Here is an 18,164-nt window from a genome sequence, read left to right on the forward strand (position 1 = left end):
AGCACCGGTACGGAGGGATACCGGTTCGATACAACAGGTAACAGCACCCGGTAAAGGCTCCCCGTGTATAGATGATAAGAATAGTGGAGTCTTCATAGTGGTGAGGGGAATCCTCAAGTGTTCCACTAAACGTTGAAGAACAAAATTACCTCCTGCCCCTGAGTCCACAAGGGCAAGAGTCTGAAACTCTAACGGTCTGCAGATCAGAGAGACAGGGAGAGAGAGCGGAGGAGAGGGCATAGTGAGGCCTAAGTGGAGTCCTCCCGTAGGACTTAGGCCCATTCATTTCTCGAACATATCGGGCATGATTGGACTGCATGACCAGCTTGTCCACAGTACATGCACAATCCATTCTTCTTCTGAAGTCTTCTCTCTTTGGATGTCAGGTGACCACGACCAAGTTACATATGTTCTTCCTCACTGGCAACGGGAGTCAATTGAACCATCCTGAGTGCAGGCTTAGCACGAACTTCCTTCTGAACAGGTCCTTTACAAGGTTTGAGCTCTAGCACCTTATCACAAAGCCGGTGATCAATTCTAGTAGCCAAGGTCACTAGCTCATCCAGCAAGTCAGGTGTTTTACGAGCAGCCAGCTTGTCCTTCAAGCGGGAATCCAAACCTTTGATGAAGAGAGTTTTCAGGCATCTAGGGTCCCAATGTAATTCAGTCGCAAGAGTCTTGAACTCTATAGCAAAATCAGCCAGAAGTTGGTTGCCTTGCTTCAGGTCCACCAATGTAGAACCAGCAACATTATACCGGGCAGGATCATCAAAAATGGATTTAAACAAGTCCATAAATCCGTTAATATCCTGAAGTATAGGGTCTTTGCGTTCCCACAGCGCAGAAGCCCAAGTCAGAGCCCTTCCATCTAGATAGGATAGAATATAAGTAGTCTTGGTGTAGGCTGTGGGGAAATGAGTAGGTTGTAATGCAACATACATACAACACAGGTTTAAGAAGTCTCTTGTTCTGTGAATCTCTCCAGAAAAATGTAGTAGAGCAGCAAGAGGCACAATAGTCTGTATAGTTACGTCAGGTAACTGACCTTCATTACTGGATATGGAACCTTGATTCTTCATGTGTGCAGCTGATGAAATGCAGTAGTTAATTTCTCCAATGCGTCTTGTTGTTCAGCAACGCGCAAGGCCAGGCCTGGAATGGCCTGGAAGGCATTGAGCTGAGCCGGATCCATGGAGTTAGCAATCTGTTATGGTTATTGGTGTTTGGGTGGATCCTTGGACACTGTGGCAGCTGATCATGCCCACGGGAGGGCAGACCTATGAGGGCATGGTCGGCGCAAGATGGCGCTGGCCATCCAGTGCTCCTACCATGTGACAGGGGCCAGCCAATGGCACAGATTCCCTGTCACATGATAAGGGCAAAGAGCCATCGGCGCCATTTTTATTAGTGGCAGTCGACGGCCTGAGAGTGGGAGATTGCTCCCGGTGCCCCACTGGAGCACCAGGTAATTTTAAAACATTTTTGGGGGGGGTCGGGAGGGTGGGGGAGGCTAAGGGGGTCAGTTTTAAAGGGTCAGGATGGGGTTTTTTTTCATCGGGCCATCAGCGCCATTTTTATTAGTGGCAGCCGATGGCCCGAGAGTGAGCGATCGGTCCCGGGGCTTCCACTGGACCACCAGGTGATTTTAAAACGTTTTGGGGGGGTTTGGGATGGTGGGGGAAGGTAAGGGATTAGTTTTAAAGGGTCGGGGTGGATTTAGGCGTTGTTTTGATGTGCCGGTTTTCCCGCCCTCCCCCCAAATAACTCCTGTTAGTGGACACAAACCCGATTAATGATTTTTTACGATAAATCGGGGGAATTTCTATTGTATCGCACTCTTTAATGATTTTTGATGATTTAAAAAATATCGTACGATATTTTAAATCATCAAAAAATGATTCACATCCCTATTATCCATACCTTTTTTGAAGCCAGCTACACTAACTGCATTAACCACGTTGTCTGGCAACAAATTCCAGAGCTTAATTGTGCATTGAGTGAAAAAGAATTTTCTCCGATTAGTCTTAAATGTGCTACTTGCTAATTTAATGGAATGCCCCTGGTCCTTCTATTATCTGAAAGTGTAAATACCCGATTCACATCTACTCATTCAAGGCCTCTCATGATCTTAAAGACCTGTTATGTTCATGGATCCTTGACTCGAGGTGGTGTTGGCACCACCTGTGGGGGAAACCCCATACAGGTCCCCACTGTCGGGTGGCGAGGCCAGATGGGAAGTAGAGGCCAGCTGGAGCATTGCCACTACGAGCCCACATTCCACACAGGTTGAGCCCTTTGGTATCGGAGGCCGGCTGGTCTTAGTGGGCCTCTGCATGGATGATCCCAGGGAGTAGATGAAAGAGTATGGTGGCAACCAGGAGAGAGAGGCCAGAGGCCTGAAGCCAAGGGCGGCACTGATCCAGTCCAGTAGGCCAGGCTAGGCGGAGAGAGTGGCCGGGCCTGACCCAGGAGAGTGGAGGGACGAGGCAAGACCGTGTCTGGCCAGAGGCGAGAGGCGAGCCGCGGCAAGCGTGGTCAGGTCCGGTCCAAAGGTCAGAGGCAGGCAGCGGTAAGCGAGGTCAGGTCCGATCCAAAGGTCAGAGGCAGGCAGCGATAAGCGAGGTCAGATCCAGTCCAAAAGTCAGAAACAGGCAGCAGGAATAGGAGAACTGGAACAGCAACTTCAGGAACACGAGCAAGCGGGAATGAGGAGAGCCATTGTCAAGGCAAGCTCTGATTGTCAGGGTTTGCCTTATATACCTGGGACATGGAACATCATCCCTAGGGACCACGGGAAGGTTTCCCGCCATGGCCCTTTTAAATCTGGACCAAGCGAGCGCCTAGGGGCAAGGTCCATGCATGGCGGCATGGTGTCGCTCCCTCACCATGGCTGGGTGGCGGCCCATGTGGAGGCCATGGTGGCGGCACCTCTCTGCCGCATAGGAGCTGAGGGGCAGTCCAGAGCTGAGCCGGGAAGCGGCAGGACTGCGATGGGATCCAGTGGGCGCCGCCAGAGCGAAAAGGACCATGGCCCGGACCTGGCACCAAGAGGTGAGGACAGGCCTCTTGGGACCGAGAATTGTAACAAAATATATATAGTATAATGTATATATATATATTACACCAACCTACCAGATTAGTTTAAAGAGAGAGACACTACATCTCATGTATCAACCAGTGACAATGGTTAGACATCAATGTGAATAGAAACCCATTAAACACCCTACACTTCAGCATACTTAAACTGGGAGGGATTAATCAATCAACTAATAAGATATACACGTTGAGCTAAATCATAAATGCTGTACCTAATCACCAACTACAACCACTTATGTTCACAAAAAAGCAGATCATTCTATTTCATTATTGAGGTAATTAAAATGCTAAGGTCTTCCATTGAAAATGAAACATTGTTCACACTGTCAAAACCTCCAGGAAAGATCATTACCTCTATCACAGATAATCTGTTTAATCACAAAAGATTTAACATCAGATGAAACAGAAAATTAACAAACTAAAGAGTAACAAATGACAAGGATCAGATGGTATTCACCTCAGCGTTCTGAAAAACTCAAATATGAAATTTCAGACCTATTGCTAGTATATCTGTAACCTATTGTTAAAAACAATCATATTACCTGAAAACTGGAAGGGTGACTATGTAACACCATTTTATAAAAAGGGCTCCAGGAGAGATCTGAGAACATAAGAACATAAGAAATTGCCATGCTGGGTCAGACCAAGGGTCCATCAAGCCCAGCATCCTGTTTCCAACAGAGGTCAAAACCAGGCCACAAAAACCTGGCAATTACCCAAACACCAAGAAGATCCCATGCTACTGATGCAATTAATAGCAGTGGCTATTCCCTAAGTAAAATTGATTAATAGCCATTAATGGACTTCTCCTCCAAGAACTTATCCAAACCTTTTGTGAACCCAGCTATACTAACTGCACTAACCACATCCTCTGGCAACAAATTCCAGAGCTTTATTGTGCGTTGAGTGAAAAAGAATTCTCTCCAATTAGTCTTAAATGTGCTACTTGCTAACTTCATGGAAAGCCCCCTAGTCCTTCTATTATTCGAAAGTGTAAATAACCAAGTCACAGCTATTGAGCAGTAAGACTGACATTCATGCAGGGTAAAATGGTAGACGCTCTTCTTAAAAACAAAATTACTAACCACGTGGATACAAATGGTGGAGAAAAGCCAACATGGATTTAGCAAAGGGATGGCTTCTCCTGGTGGATGGAAAGGGCAGCATGGGGAGGGTATGGGGGACTAAATGGGAAACGTTGTCCATGCCCATAAATTTGTTTGGAGTGTAATATGATTTTTTTTTATGGGTTTGTCCTTTTGTTTGATTGAAGGGATGACTATGGGATGTGAGATTTTCAACAGGGCTGACTCAGTGGGGACATTGGAGAGTGTCACTGGAGCTGAGTAGTACTAAATGGCTGGGGGAATGGCGGTGAAGTGATATTCAATTTAAGTATTATACTCAGAGCACAATATCTGAGGAGGAAGAGGGAACAAAGGAGGAAGAGATATCTCTTAGAGAGAGTAAACAAGACCATATCACAGCTTTTGGATTTGCCTGAGGAGCAAGTCATGTGCAGGTTCAGGTTCAACAAGGAAACCATACTATACCACTGCCAGCAGTTATTGCTGGACCTGCGATCTTCCAGTCAAAGAAGCCATTCTTTGCCAGTACACATCAAGGTCATTACAATTAGATACATAAATATATTATGGAAAGAATTCCCAATCCTGATCCGGCCAGTCAGGTTTTCAGGATATCCACAATGAATATGCATGAGATAAAATTTACATGTACTGGCTGGTAATTCTCCAGGACAGATTTGGGAACCACTGTATTATGGGATATATTTGTAATAAGTCAAAAAGTTCCATGATGTAGGGTTATTATCTGTGTATTTGTACAGTGCTACTAAAAATCATAATCTATGCGAACCACATAGCATGGCTGTTAGTAGAATGAATCCTGTAGATTTATTAATACTCCTCTACATAGTTTAGTGAAGGTAAAATAATCTGAAACTATTATTTAAATTGGGTTAAAATTATCTGGTTCTTTATGCAGAAAATATATCTTGTCTTTCTCAGTTTATTATCTCATTTGGTTGTAGATGAAGGATGTCAGATTGCATAATAAGGGAACTAGGGCCCTGATTTACCAAGCTTTCCCCCAATGGACACAGAATAAGAAAAAGCCATAGTAAATCAGGCCCCAGATCTCATTTTCACCAAGGCTGCTTAAAACTTAATGCTTCAAGCTTCAATGTACTTCTGGAAATAATCTTCTGTATGTCATACCTTTTTTTGTTTGTGAAATGTAGGGAAGCATATAGTGAAGTTTCTAATTTCAGTGTGCTCAACTGACTGTAACGTTATTAATTGAATAGACTATAATAAAGTTTGGTAAGTTACACTTTTTCATTTTAATATGTATACTATATGCCTGCCTAGATCTCTTTGAATGACAAAGCAGCGTGTGATCCATAATATATTAACTAGCTCAGTAGGAGAGTCTGCATTTTATCTCTTTTTTTCATAGGGGGTAACAGCCAGTCAGAGCCTAGGGCTGCCCAGGGGAACATGGTGTCTAGATCGCTTTGCAGTTGTCACCCATGTGAGGCTGTTTAGGTGTGGGAGGGAGAATTCAGCTTAACCATGGGCAGGAATTGTCCCACTGTAGTTTAGATCATGGGCAAGAATATAGGTGAAGATAGGTAAAGAAGGGGCTGAAATATAGAATAAAGGTAAGGAAAGTGTGTGCTTACCCCTTTCATGCTATACTGCAACTATCAAAGGATCCCTGGAGAAGATCAGGTTGTTGACTCACTGTGTGAAGTCATGATTGTGTCATGGCTGCCGGATCTGGATTTTCAGGTTACTGCTTGGATTGTGGCTGGGACGACATGGCTTCTATTTGTGGCTGCGCTGAATCCATCATGGTAGTTCAGTCTCAGGTGATGGCCATGCTGTTGGAATTCGAGAATGGTAGGAGGAAAGTGCTCAGTCAGGCCTGAATGTGCTGCAGATGCATAGCCTTCTGTTGCAGTTTCTCCCCTAATCGTGTTGGTGGTGGTGGGGGGTGGAATGGGCCCAAACTTTTTTTGGTTTCTGTGGGGAGGTGCAGTCTCAGGTGCAAGTTATGCCCCCGGCACAGGGAGGTGGCCAGAGGAAGCATATATATATATATATATATATATATATATATATATATATATATATAGTTCTCGGGGTGAGCCTTTCCCTCATTCATGGCAGAAGGAGAAGGTTCAAGAAAGATATATGGTTTTATCGAAGGAACAGGATTCTTTGGTGATGTCCACTGCTGGCACTGATAGAGACGCTGTCAGGTGGGGAAGTAGGGGGAGGGGTGGTGAGAAGCATCGCATGCTTACGTTGTCTAGGTCACTTAATTGAATTTAATTCTTATTTTAGACTGACTTTCCAAACCAATACTCAAGGTCTAAATACAGTACCAAAAATAGATAAATAATACATGAACAAAATTAAGACTACATAAACTAACAGAAATGAAATGGTATGAAAAACTATGTAAAACTGAAAATTATTCCTCATATATCAAGCATCTTTTCAAAAAGTCAAGTTTTAATTAGGCCTCTATAAACTTAACTACCGGTAATCATTTTCTATCCAAATTAAATTCCATAACTGGGGTGCTGCATAAGAAAAAATTCCAGTCCTTTCCTTATCCTAACTGATTATGAACAATGGTAGGTGATAACTCAATATATAAGGCATTGCAATAATCAATGCTGGAAATGACCAGTGCCTGCATCACTGTTTTTAGTTGAAAGCCTCCTAAATATGGCCTTAATCGAAGCATGGCAAATGCATCTTTTTAAATTGCTAGGGTCTATGCATCCATTTTCAGCACTGAGTATGGAATGAATCCTAGATTGCACCCTTGAGATTTTATAGCAAGAATCACCCTAACATAAGTGGAACATTCAAATCCCCACTCATTATTATCCCACAGTATTTCAGTCTTGTTGGTGTTCAGTTTAAGTATTGATCCCCATCCAGCCCACTATTGCTTGTAAACACTTCATTAATGTCTTCACTGTCCCTATTGGGCCATTTCCTAATGGCATATAGATTTGGACATCATCCACATATAAATGGTAATTAACTCCATAAGTACTAATAATATTGCCAATTTTATTACTTAAAGGTTGTATATAAATGGTAACAAGAATAGAGGACACAGCACATGTTTGTGGCATTTCATACTGTAGTGGCACAATAAGACACAGGGAGGATAACTTTCAAATAACTGCATGCAGAGACAAATAAATTGTATGTATTTTTTAATTTGTTGTCTTATAATTTGTAGATGGTTTAGATTATTTGTAATTTTGAATTTTTGATTTAATATGTTATGTATTGATGATGTAATAAAAATCAGTTCTTTTGTATTTCTTTATAATTCTATTTTGTATGGCTATATTTTTGTGAATCTTTATACATTTTGATATTTCTATATTATGTCAACCTACAGACATTATTCTCAGCTGGTTTAAGATAAAAGCTAGGTTCTCCTTACAGTTGCACACCTAATGTATCTTAATATTCCTTTATGATAATTTAATAGTATGTGCTCCTTTATATTAATTTAATAGTATGTGTTCATGTTAGTTGCATGATGAGAGACATGCTATAAAAAGAAAAAGAGATGCAAGTGATATTTCATTGGACAAACTTAAAACATTTTTGACTTGCTCATTAGAAACATACTGCCCTTCTCAAGATTGTACTGTAGATTTCTTTCATAACAGAGACCTGTTTACCAAATCACATTAATATGCTTCATTAGTAAACCGGCACCATTACTCACTCTGTAAGGAGTCTCTTGTTAAAAATAAGCTTGCAGGCTCAAGAGGAAATTAAAAATTGCTCTCCTCATGGAAACACAGCGAGGTCAATATTTAAACATAACTGTCTAACAGGGTCATTCATCAAACCGCGATGTGGCCTCATCACATACTTTAGGGCCTTATCACCTGTAATAATGCCCTACCACACACGATACCGTCCGCATTGCGCCGGTACAATTCAAATTAGGGGAAGGGGAGGAGTGAGGATGAAAGGCTGAATATATGACAACTTGCCATTTAGATAGATCACTTTAAGTAATCCATCTAAATGACTTTTCAATCTCTACCTTATAGTTTTCTCCCCAGACTAAGCTACCCTTCCCCATCATCCCTTGGAATACCTCTTTTTGCTGCAGTTAATAATACACATATTGTGAATGTACATAATCACAATTCGGAGGCTGGAAATCTATTTGCATGGGTTCAGTCATTCTACCGACATCATCCTGTTTTTACCACCATACATCCTGACCAAGCCTTTGAAAAATTACCTTTTTGAGTCTAATATATTGAGATTTTTAGCACTTGTTTTTCTTTTGTTTCCTTGATCTTATGGGACTTTGAATGCTGCTGAAACTTATGCTGTTAAAAAGATTAAAATATACTTGAACATTTTCTTTAAAACAAACCCCATTAATCTATTTTGTTTATAAGTTCTTTGAAGCAAGAAGTTTGAAAATCTCGAGTTCTGACCTCATTCCTTGTCAGCAAACTTAAAGCTGTTGCTTTCTTTCAAAATTCTGCTACTCTGTTCTCCCTTGATCTCAGCCCATGCTTCTCGTTATGCTCTTTTCCTCCCCCTACACTCAGCATCAGTCTCTCTCCCTGTAACCTCTTTTGTCTCCAGGTCTCTCTTTCATCCAAGCATTTGACTTGTTTTCTCCTACCTCTGGAACTCAAAAGGCCATCTCTGGTACTCCCCTTCTTCTGGAATTCAGTTCACAAGGTGACCTCTCTATTCACTTTGAAGTCCTACTTGAAGACATATTTGTTCAGAAAGAAATTATTTGTGATCTACTGGGGCTGTACAGTGCATTCATTGGAAACAAATGGGTAAAATGAAACAAACGAGTCCTTTTTTTTTTTTTCATTTGTGTAACCCAGAAACAAATGGAGGGTGCCCAAGAAATAAAATGTATTTATTTATTTATTTAGAGATTTTATATACCGCAGTACGTAAAGATATACATCACCGCGGTTTACATTTAACAATAACTTAGCAACAGGCTTTACAATTGACATTATTAATAAATATTAATTAGAATTAATTACAAAAAACAGTATAGACGGAAAAACAGGCTGTACAGACCGTGGACCATCCATTAGAGTTTAACATACAAAAATGAAATATTTTGTCTCATTTGTTTGTTTACCATTCAAGTATATGACCTATTTTAAGTCTATGGCTCCACTGAGAAAACAACAGGTGCAGGTAGGCACTAATTGGTAACTATAGCAACCAGATCTTGCCTATGTGATATAGCAGTCTCTTGGGAGCCAAGATGAGACAAGTTGGCAAGGAGACTGTATGGAGGATAAATCATAGAGAAGCATCTTTTTAACTTGCCCATAGCTGCCATCTGGATCAAATGATGCCGATGTTCTCTCACTGAAAGGTCTGAGCAGACCAAGGAAGGGGCAGACACCATCTCTAGCAGAGATCAAGCATCAGGTTGCAGGTAGGTTGTGCTGCACACCCAGGTGATGGATAGTCCTCATTACACATGCAATATCCTGTCAATTATAAGAGTTGGCATCTAGACTGGATTTTTTTGAAACAGACAGTGGTGCAAATATGATAAGAGCAATGGAAGATGGAGGCTTTCGGGGGATCTTTTGTTTTGCACGATTTTTTCACCTGGCAGTTAGGGATGCCCTGGGACTAGGACCCAAGAACCACAGGATTCCAGTCCTGAAGGATCTGATAAAGAGATGTAGGAAAATAACGGGGTATTTTTATCAAAGGTGAAGGTTAGGCACCTTCTCGATGAGAAGCAGAAAGAATACAGGATGCCCCATAAATGTTTGAATCAAGATCTTAGCGCCTACTTGAATTCCACCTATATGGTGCTGCAAAGGTTAGTTGAGCAGCAGTCATACTTTCATGATCTATCTCTGGAAACAGAGATAGGTATGGCTCACCACTTGAGGTAGTGATGATTAGGTGGTGATGAGGCAGCTGAAAAAAATCCTGAGGTATTTTAAGGATACCATTGTGGATCTGAGCTCCAGAAGCCCCATCTTGTGGGCCATATTAAATATTGAGGGAATGTTAGAGGGGTTTTGTGAGCAAGAGGAATGGAGGCAGAGGTGTTGACCTTTGTGAACTACTTGCAGCAGCAGCTACAAGTGAGATTGAAACCTCTGACAGAAAATAATATTTATATGCATGCCACACATAATCCATGGGTGAAAGGGAGTTCCAGTCCCAGCATCTCGCATACATAAAGGAGATAAAAGCAGCTAGGGTGCATGACCAGGAGTGCCAGAGGCAGAGGCACAGTTGGGATGTAGTAGCTACTTCTGAGAGTAGTATAGCATGAGCAACAACCTGTTCGCTAGCATTTCCTCTCCCACTTCAGTTTGCCAAAGCCACGTTGCCCCCACAGAACCATCTCATCTGACACAAGCCATAACTAAAGCAACTTGCAAGAGAGACCCTTGCCCACCTCAGCAAAGGAGACTCCAGCAGAAATGTCTGTGGCACGCTAACAAAGCCCATGCACTGGCATATTGGGAACGGAAGTCTATGGTCTGGCCAGACGTGGCTAAGGTGGCTCAACATTATCTTTTCTACCCACCGACCAGTATGCTCAGCAAGCGTGACATCTCAATGGCAGGGGATATCATGAGCCTTCAACGCTCAGAGTTGCCACCAGAATTCTTGGAAAAACTGGTCTTTTTGAAATCAGTCTGCCTTTGCTGGACTTTCCACAGTTTCTATGTGAGTGGCTAGCTGACTGATAGCACTTTAGAGGTCTTGCTGCCACTTTGCCTACCTGCCATGTTCCTGATGCACCATCTTGGGGGTCTATCTGACACTCAGCTACCTGGAATGCCCCATGTGTACCACTATGGTGGACTTTCTGCCTCTCTGCCTAGCTGCTATGCCCCATATGTACAACCTTGGGGGTCTTGATGTCATTCTGCTTAGCTGCCATTCCCCTGATATACAACCTTGGGAGTCTTTCTCACATTCTACCTACCTTCCATGCCCCTAATAGGGATGTGCAATGGGACCCGAACTCTGGGCCAGGCCTCAGCATCAGGCTTGTATATGAGCCTAGGCTGAGATCCTTGAGTTGGGAGCTGGCCTTTGGGCTGGGCCTAGATCAGGCCTGGGCACAGTTCCAGGCCTCAGGCCTATGCTTTATACCAACCAGATTGATGTGACCTCTCATAGATGGGTTAAGTGGGTGCCAGAGAGGTTCCTGGCCCCAGCAATTTTTTTGGAGGTGGGAGAGCTGGGGTGCGGAGGGTGGGGGGTAAAGGGGAGCCTGTGATTTTTTTTTTGTTTTATTTTTTGAATGTTTATTTCATTTCTGCAAACTACAGTGGATACCAGGGGAAAAAAAGAACCCCAGAAATGAAAAAAAAAAAGGTTTTTTTTCTCTGTACATCCCTAGCCCCTGATGTACTAACTTGGAAGTCTTGGTGCCACTCTGCCTAGCTGCTATGCCCCTTATGGACCCCCTTGAGGATTTTGATGCCTCTGTGTTGTTTGCTGCTTGGAATTTGGATCCACCCAGTGGCAAAGCCTTTCCAACATCACACACGAACCAACCCTAAACCAGACCCTAATCCTGCACTCAGAGCAAACCCCCCCCCCCCCAACCACACCAATAAATTCACCCCTGTTACTCGAATGCTAATTACTGCCATTATATTTCTATTTATGCTATTTACTTATGCTATCTTTCCTATTACTGTCTTTGATACAAAATATACCTAATGATAATTATTGTTACCCTGTTACTCTAATGCTACTTACTACTATTATACCACTATGCTACCTATTCCTTTTTGTTACACTATTATTATTTATGCTATCTACTTTGGCACTGTTTTTAACCATATTGCTGCTATAACATCTTATGACATTTATCTAATCATTTACTGTACCTGTCAAAAGGAAAGGGCTTCCTTCCCGCACCTTTCCATTTATTTGTAAACCGATGTGATATGTAAATCGAACACCAGTATATAAAAACAAACAAATACATAAAAATAAAATAGCTGTGAAGGGACAACCAGATGAAGATTGGAAGCTGCTTTTCAGATGCAGATCTGTCTCAAGTAAAAAACAAACAAACATAGTAACATAGTAATGACAGCAGAAAAGGACCAAAATGGCACATCCAGTCTGCCCATCAAGCTTCTTATGGTAGGATCTGCCATGCTGTGCAGGTTACCCCCATACTTCTCTTTTACTGGGTGATGACTCTGCTTGAAAATTCAGACAGTGGTGCTTGACATGCTTTGCTTATGGACTTGGCTATACAAGCAGTCCTGTGCTTTTTCCCTTATGTCTGTGTATCAGTACCCCAGACCATAAAAGTCAGGGCCCATGTTGATTGTCATCTGAATCTAATACCTCTTTCTAACCCTCACCTGCTGCAATGTCTGTTTGCTTAAATTAAATCTTAAGATATCTCAGTCCTTACAGCTTTACTCAATAACAACTTGCCCCTTCCTCATTTAATCACAACTATAGTTCACCTACTTTAGAGCTTCCAAGCTCAGCCCTTGCCGTATTAATTTAGAGCCTTTTATTTGATTTTTGTTGTGTCTTTGTCTTGTCCATCTGTCTAGTCTGGATTGTAAACTCCAAGGAGTAGGGACTGTCCGTCATATGCCTCTGGACATCACGGCATACATCTGAAGTGCACTCTACAAATAATAATAATAAATGATTACTGTTATCTTTTGCCTACCAGTCTGCAGGCTGAGCCCCTATATTGGAGATGGATTCCCCAATTATGGGGTCCTTTGGGATGGTTCTTATTTGAATCCAGAGAATTTTGCAATTATGCTCATGTGGGATCAGGGAAATGACCAACATGATCTGACATTTGAAAGTGAAAAGAGGTGAAAATTCTCCATGCCAGTAGAAAACCTCTGTACCTTTGAGTCTCTATCACCCTTCTAGGATTGAGACTGGGAGCTACTTTTATATTTGTTCACTCATTGCTATCTGTGAGAAGAGTATTATGGTGGATTTTTGCCTATTGATTTGAATGGAGTTATTAGAGTGGAATTGCCAGAAGCTTGTGATCCTCTGCTTTACATTTTTTAAAGTAAAGATTTATCTTGGGAACCTCGTAACTAAAATCTGGACTGGCTCTTGCAGAAGCAGAATTACCAGTGCTTTGCTCCCACCAATAGGGTCTTAAAACATGTGTTTTCCCCATGGACAATAATCCCGGCTTGTCTGCCTCATGCCACCTGAGAGCAGAAAGGATTATGGCATTGCTGCAATTTTCTCAAATCTCTTGACCTCGTTTCTTTATTTTGCTTTCTTTTCAGGACATTACTAAGGCTTCCTGTATTCAGGTGGGATAGAAGCAAAGTGATTTGCTGCATTTCTTTAGTAATCCAGTGCCTTAAACTTCTGGATACTGTCAGGATAAGTTGCCAGTGGAACATGAACCAGGTACTAGTTTAATTTCATATGGACTAGAAATTCTTACTAGATGGTTTTAATACCTACCCATGAATACCAACTCTATAACCATTCTTTGTCATTTCTTTGCTGAATCTGTAACTATGAATGTTCTTTCTTTCTTTCACCATTTTATATACCGTTGTTCCAAATAAAGATCGCAACGGTTTACAACATGAAGTACATATTATGCATCGACAGGTACGTTGCCTTATTGAGATCTACACATGGAACGACGAGATATAAAATGTCTAAATAAATAAATAAATAAATATTGTGGGGAGGGCAGGTAGGTACTTTCTCTCTTAGCCACAGATTCATTCGGATGCCTTGCAAGTGAAGATACTTAATGGGAGAGTCAGATGCCTCCCCCTCCCCCCCCCCCCAGAATATAGTAAATAACAGCAGAAAAAGCCCATCTAGTCTGCTCACTTGTTCAGTCCATATTGCTTAAGATACATCACAGGTGCCAGCTACAGAATGTGACCATCTATAAGATTTCTGCTTATCCAGGGCAATCTGTTTTATCTTCCTCCTTTGTATGCCACCATCATAAGTAGAAGAACATACAGGATTTCCACTTAATTTCCTCCAGTACCCACCTTTCCCATGCCTAACCAAAAGGCTCTGTAAAAATTAACATAGCCAACACTGCTAGCATTTGGCCTTCTAGGTCCCCTGCATTGTCTGCTAGTCAGACCTGGTTAAATGAGTGCCTGTGGTTCTTCTAGGACTTCTAATCAATTACAGAACTTGCAGCCTGCCAGCAACTAATCCATTATACCATGAAAACCTGCCGGAGGACCTGACTGTCACAGAGCACAAGTGGTCTATGGCTGGCTGGAGGACAGATTACAGTCTAGAATCCAGTTTCCACTTGCACACTTTTATTCCACACAATCAGAATGTACATTGAAGCAGCTTACCTCAGCAATACTTCTTACCAGTCACCACAACCAAGCAGTATTTAAAAGGAGTTGGCGTTTTCTTGTCTTCCCAAGGATCTCCCTTGCTCTCCTCTGAGCCTACACTTTATTCCTGCTCAGAGGAGATACTCTGGACCCAGAATGCCCTGTGTTAAGGTGGACCAGGCCCAGACGTCTGGGACTGGTCTATTAAGGTGTACTGAGGGTTTCTACAGGGCACTCTGCCACACTTACCATGTGGATTCTTGGGTTACAGCTAGGACTTTCATCTTGAAAGTTGCTTAGCTTTTGAAGATGAAACTTAAACCTAGTTTATTTGAACCTAGATCTGATTTGTTGGAATTTTATCCTGACAAACTTGTCTGTACCTGAACCTGACCTGTACTGGGATTCGGGCCCACTCTGTGAAAAAGCCTGTATACTTGACTGTCTACAGAGAGGAGAGGTGACATCAGTGAACTAATGTGATATGCCCAAAGGATTAGTAGCATATTTGCAGACCTTAATAATAATGAAGTTGAGAACTGGATTGACTGTGACAAACATGTTCTAGTTTCTCAAAGTCTCACTGACTCTGAAATTATGGATATTATTTTCAAACATGAGGAAGCACAGTAATTGCAGTGAGGATGAGAAAGAGCAACTAGATCTGAAGAAGATGACAAAAGGTATGGCTTTATCCATTTTGGCTGGCTGTTACACTTCTAGGAGTTGAAACCTTTGATTACACAGCAGGAAATCATACAGATGTACAGGCTACAGGAAAAGCTTATAAAACAGAAATATAAATATATGAAGCAGATGACACTGATGGAGTTATTCTGGAAGTCATCAACTGATTGTGTACAGCAGTCTACCAGAATACTGACCCCCATCAGTAGTCAGTGACTAGCATAACATGCTAGGTACAAGCTTTTAAGTTCTATTTGTTATATCCCCTAATGCAACAACTTCTATCTTAGATGATGTTTCAAACAAATGGATAATGTTACCAGACATAGTATTATTTGCCAGTTGACTCCTTATTAATTGTTTTGTGCTCAATAAATGGTTGCACTTTGTAGTCTCTATTTCTTTATTTTTTTTTTTTGTTATATAAGAATGAACTCCAATAATCTGGAAAAATGTATTATCCAAAAAGGCATTGGTCTATTGTACAATAGAAAGAAGTTTGCAGATGGATTAGTATGAGAAGCACTGGATGTAGTGGGCACCTCTTCTATACGTTGAACTGAAGTTTCATGCTTTTAGGGCTGGCATGACTAACTGGGTCACTCATCAAAATGCGTTATGGCATTAATGCATGCATTAATGCTATAATGCATGCTATGTGTGGTGCAAATGCAAATTTTTGGAAGGGGTGGGATCAGGGAGGAGTTTGGGCAGGATTTAGGAAAATGAGGGGCAATATTGCACTGTGTGATAGCATAACGCATGCTATTGCACGGTTATAACACTGGAAATAACTACACCTTTTTTACTGGGTTTGGTTGTGCGATGTGCCTGAAATGGTCATAATGCAATTTGCAATACATTTCTAGAATTGCATTTTGGCCATTTCTGGGTTTGGGAGGGGAGAAGAGTGTAGAGTTTAGAGTGAGAGAGAGCCTCTGGGGAGGCCCTCACAGTGTATAACTATTTATATTTCTATAGGAAGGCCATCTAATAGATCAAGGTGAGGTGTTAGTGGTGGTTTAGGGTTTAGAGGCCAGTTTCTCAAGTAGTAGTCATGTAGTAGTCATGTAGTCATACGAACAGCACAGTACACCTTGGTGAAGATTTGACATCATTTGGCGTGAGGAAAGTCTCACAAAAAATGCCATTTCTACTATGTTATCTCACCCTAGCTTGAATGTAGTTTCATACCTTTTCCCATTTCTTGATACTGGAGTTTCAATGGGGATATCCTACCCTAAGAGGGGAAGTTCTTCTTGATATGGATGAAAATGCAAGGGAGCAAAGAGCTACATGGAGGAGAGGCATGTATATGGGGACTATGGCATTTTTTACTCTAATTTTCCTCATGTTATTTGTGATATTCACCATCCTGGCTTGGATATTAATTTACAAATGAAGTAAACTTTTGTTTTGAACACCAAGTGGATCTTAGACAGTGACTGCTGAAGCTCTGCCCTCATGGTCCTCTTCCTTTGTACTTAGACCAGGTGGCTTTCCTCAATCTTGGAGGGGTAGGAAAAGTTGAAATTCACCACACTACTGGTTGTTTTCTGTCACCTGCAGGATAGGTTACCAATGCCAATCACTCTTCTCTGCCTCTTCAGGAATGGGAAGCAATTGGACAAACACATCATCTGTCCTCTGTGGCTCAAGGCAACCTGCTACCTGAGGCAAGGGATAAGATGGTTACCCCCCACCCACAGAATTCAAGGCCAACACATAACATGACCAGTCTCTCTCTTTCTTTCACACACACACATAAACCAGTCACACCTATCTAGTCTCTCTCTTTCTCTCTCACACACACACACACACACACCACTCTCATATACACAATCTCACACACACACCCCATGACCACTCACACACACACACACACACACACCCCATGACCAGTCTCTCTCACACACATACTAGTCATCCATCGACCAGTCTCTCTCTCTCTCTCTCTCTCTAACATACCAGTCACCCTCGAGCACTCTCTCTGTCTCTCACATACTAGTCACCCCCAATCAGTCTCTCTCTCTCACACACACCAGTTTTCCCCCTATCAGTCTCTCTCTATCTCTCTCTCACACACACACACACATACTCACACAGGCTTCTCATTCCCATCCTCTCTCTCTCTCTCTCTCTCTCTCTCTCTCTAATACATATACATTCTCTATCAGGGCCTCCCCCTTTCTTATGGGCCTCCTTGTTACAAGGTCTCCTCTTCTTGGACAGCCATGGGATGAGCTCTGTGGTGGCCCTGTGGCATGGCCTCCTCTTCTCAGAGCGGGATGTGCTCTGTGGCAGGGCTTTTCTTTTTGGGCTGCTTGGCAACGCTGATTGGGAGGGCCTGAGCTGCAGCACCACCCAGGCCCAACCGTGGCTATGCTACTGCAGGGAGGAGGAAGATTTTTTCCAAAAGAGGATGGTGAACTGCAGCCAGGCTGCAACACACCTCTCCAGCAGATGAAACACTGTTTGAGAACTGCTGCTATATAGTAATACCAATGTAGTTTAACCAATGCAGCTCAGTTTTCAAGGAGATCAAGAAATGAGAAACCTGTTAGAATATTTTGAAAATGCATATTTAAGCAAATGTGTTTGTAAATGGAAATAAAGATCAACAAACAAGGGAAAAATAGCCCTTGCTGTAGTTACACGATGTTAGGTTCCATATTAGGAGCTACCACCCAGGAAAAAGATCTAGGCATCATAGTAGATAATACTTTAACATCGTCGGCTCAGTGTGCTGCCGCAGTCAAAAAAGCAAACAGAATGTTAGGAATTATTAGGAAGGGAATGGTTAATAAAACGGAAAATGTCATATTGCCTCTATATCGCTCCATGGTGAGACCGCACCTTGAATACTGTGTACAATTCTGGTCGCTGCATCTCAAAAAAGATATAGTTGCGATGGAGAAGGTACAGAGAAGGGCATCCAAAATGATAAAGGGGATGGAACAGCTTCCCTATGAGG

This window comes from Rhinatrema bivittatum, chromosome 2 (assembly GCF_901001135.1).
Source record: "Rhinatrema bivittatum chromosome 2, aRhiBiv1.1, whole genome shotgun sequence".
NCBI classification, from domain to species: domain Eukaryota; kingdom Metazoa; phylum Chordata; class Amphibia; order Gymnophiona; family Rhinatrematidae; genus Rhinatrema; species Rhinatrema bivittatum.